This window comes from Cyprinodon variegatus, unplaced genomic scaffold (assembly GCF_000732505.1).
Source record: "Cyprinodon variegatus isolate N-32 unplaced genomic scaffold, C_variegatus-1.0 Scaffold2553, whole genome shotgun sequence".
NCBI classification, from domain to species: domain Eukaryota; kingdom Metazoa; phylum Chordata; class Actinopteri; order Cyprinodontiformes; family Cyprinodontidae; genus Cyprinodon; species Cyprinodon variegatus.
Genome location: NW_015153006.1, coordinates 9,063 through 12,486, shown reverse-complemented (window position 1 = coordinate 12,486; position 3,424 = coordinate 9,063). Strand labels below are relative to the sequence as shown.

The following is a 3,424-nucleotide window of genomic DNA, read 5'->3' as shown; positions in this document are numbered from 1 at the left end:
TTCTGTGCGGCCCGGTACCAAATGACCCACGGACCTGTACCGGTCAGTGGCCCGGTGGTTGGGGACTGCTGGCATAAAAGATCCCCGCTATGTGACAAATGCCATATTGAAGAAGCCACACTCCATTCGTATTTTTTGTGTACAAAATTAATCACATTTTGGTCTGACATATTCAAAGAGAGAGTGTTTTTGTTGTTGTCACGTTGGTTTCGTTTTGACTTTGTCTTATCTTTATGTTTCATGTTCACATCAAAAAAGAGGACAAATTTGTATTGTTGATGTTTGAATTATTGTTGATGTTTGAATTTTTCATGTATATTTCCTCAATAAAACAGTTTAAAACACATATATAAAACATATTCCCTATGCACTATTATGATGCTAGCACTAAAGCTAACCACTCGGCTGTGGTTACATGTAGTCTCACCGCAGGCCGCAGGCTGGTATACAGCAAAACTAAACTTACCCGCATTAACAATATTCATCCGAAAGTCCATACTGGCTTTAAGACAGCAATCGGCATAAATTTGTACCAAAGTTTAAAGTAGTTCACTGAGTCCAAGTGTTTACGTGCTAGAGTGCTTACGTGCATACGTGCATCCCACGTCACTCGTACTGACGTATTACGTAAATTGCATAATACATCTGTACCATAGTAACTCTATGCGTACATGCACGGCAGTGTTGCCCATACTGTATATGCAAATATAATGCTACTTATGAAGTTCGGTAAAAAAAAAATTGTCATGTCTATTAATTAAAGCTGATAGTTTTAAATTACATTTAGAAAAAGTTAAACAAATAAAAAAGATGGTACTCATAACTTTAGTAGGAATTGGGAAGAGGGTTTGTGTTAAGGACTGCACAAAAGTGGAAGGGGTATACGTTTTACTTCTTCATTGCCTCCCTTTCTGAGGCATAACCCAGTATTGGGGTATTGCAGGCTAACAAAAAAACCCAAATAACTTCCCATTCCTAAAGGGCAGACCTGTTCTTCTGGTTCAATTCGCATCTTTTCTAAATCAAAACAAGTTTTTGGGCTACTGCATAAAGCTTCTAACTAAACGCTAATTCTGACATTTTTAATTGAGAAAGCTTTCTGGAAGCGAAACGTCTTCAAACTTGGAGACTAATTCCAGTGGATTGTTTTTTTTTTGTTTGTTTGTTTTTTTTGGGATAGCTCATCAAAATCGTTTACCACAAAACCCCAAAACAATCTTTAATTTTAATGCATTCCAAGCAGGTTCTCCACTATGACCTGGATGACTGAGAATCTTCACCAGCATATTCTTCATTACCTTTTTCAGACATAAACACTTAATTATACATTTAACATACTGATATATATCATTGATTATACGTAATGTTCGTATGCATTAAATGTATGATTTTACTGGATTGTCTGAAATAAAGTTATTAATTCATACAAAGCTCTAATGATAAAAATGGAAGTATTAAAGAGGTATCACTGAACAAAATCTTAAGATGAAACCATTTAATCGTCTATTTTAGAACAAAAAGGAAAAATGATACAGCCTGTGACAAAGTGGTTCAGTTTGTGTTCACCACTTGTCCCTTATTCTTTTTTCTGATTTGTAATGCTAAAATTTAAACATTAGTTAGCAACTTTCCTTCACTTACTATGTAGGAAAATGCAACACCACTTCGGTCTACTTCAGCAGGAGGTCCACATGGAACGCCGAGAGCATCAGATGCAGCTGGAAGGTGCAGTAGCTGATCCTGGAAGGCTTCTCAGTGCTGCAGTAAGATCAAAAGTGCCATAATCAGTACAACAGGGAGGAAGCCTTCCAAGCACATCTGGGGAACCAAAAGCATCCAGTCTGAGACCACCCAGTTGGAAAGGTTCAAAGATGCAACCCTATGGTGAGGATGAAGATATTGAACATTATTTAACAACATTTCAAAGAATTGCAACATCTGGCACCATTTCTCAGTGGTAAAGCAAGAGCTGCTTATGTAGCTATGGACACCGATGACACAATGGACTATGACAAGGTAAAAACTGCTGTGTTGGAAAAATTTGAAATAAGTACTTGGACTTATTCGAGGTTCCGGGCCACAACGGTGAAGGAAGATGAGACACCCAAGCAGCTGCGAACACGCCTTAAAGACCTGTATGAAAAGTGGATGGTTCCAAAGGAAAAGACACAGACCAAAGTATTCCAAAGAAAATTCCCCAATCAGTAGCAATAACTGTGTTAGGGAATTTAAATGGAGAGGTCAGTTGGTTTGTCACTCTTGTGGCCTAACTGGTCATTTTAAGGCTAATTGCCCAAGTCAGTAAGACTTGCTGTTTTTTGGTGTGTTTTTCACCAGAGTGTTTTAATTTGTTAGAGGAAGAACCTGAGTCTGTAGAACCCTCAAGTGCTCAGGAGCACACAATCTGTGTTTTTTATTCAGGGAAAGCCTTGTGTCGCTCTATTAGATTCAGGTAGTAGCTGTACTCTTATTAGGCAAGATTGTCTTCCCAGAGACACCACGTTATGTGTTAAAGTCCGGTGTGTTCATGGTGATGATGTTGTACTGCAAGTACATGAACAGGAGCATTTGCTTACACTTGGAGTGATGGATAAACTTCCATACCAGGTTGTATTGGGTCGGGATATGCCAATCCTTGGGGACCTGTTAGCAAAGAGTGAGAAAGATTTAGATTTTTCAGGCAAAGTTCTGCTTGCTGTCACTAGGTTTAGCTCTAAGCTGTGTCAGTCAGAGCCTGGTTTGAGAGGGCACCATTCAAGAAAAAGCAGGAGTCAGAAGAGACAAGATAAAGTAAGGGAGACAGAACTTGCTGAGTTGCTTTCTGAACCAGAGATCGATAAGCGTCTATTCCACCTGCTCTTAGAAGTAATGATTTTATGGGATTCTTTATAAATAATTAAAAATAAGATCATTAGCACTCATCTATCCACGATTGGTTTGTCTCTGGAGGGTGGGGTAGTATCTGAGGTAGTCATGGAATCTGAACCGGGTTTAGACTGCTTTGATCCAGTTGAACTTTCAGAGTTAGCAAAATTATTGTCTTCATCTAAGAGTTCAACTTGTATGTTAGATCCAGTTCCAACCAGGTTATTTAAGGAGGTATTCCCTTTGATCTCCTCCTCCATTTTAGATGTGATTAATCTATCTCTGTTACAGGGATATGTACCTAAAGCTTTTAAGGTTGCTGTAATTAAACCTCTGCTTAAGAAACCGTCTCTTGACCCTGATGACTTGGTCAATTAAAAACCTATATCCAATCTTCCATTCTTATCAAAAATTCTTGAAAAAGTAGTTGCCAAACAAGTTTGGGATCACTTACATCATATTGAACTTTTTGAAGAGTTTCAGTCTGGCTTTAGAGCTCATCATAGCACTGAAACAGCTCTGGTGAAAGTCACTAATGATATTCTCATGGCCTCAGATA

At 38.5% G+C, this 3,424-nt stretch overlaps 1 long non-coding RNA gene across 1 annotated transcript in view; it reads right to left on the bottom strand.

The window, feature by feature from the left end:
- Positions 1-682: 682 nt before the first annotated feature.
- LOC107080943 overlaps positions 683-3,424 on the bottom strand; it is an 11,322-nt gene continuing 8,580 nt past the window's right edge. The window contains exon 3 of the long non-coding RNA XR_001481003.1: positions 683-2,643. This is a non-coding gene — a long non-coding RNA (uncharacterized LOC107080943). The remainder of the gene's footprint in view (positions 2,644-3,424) is intronic.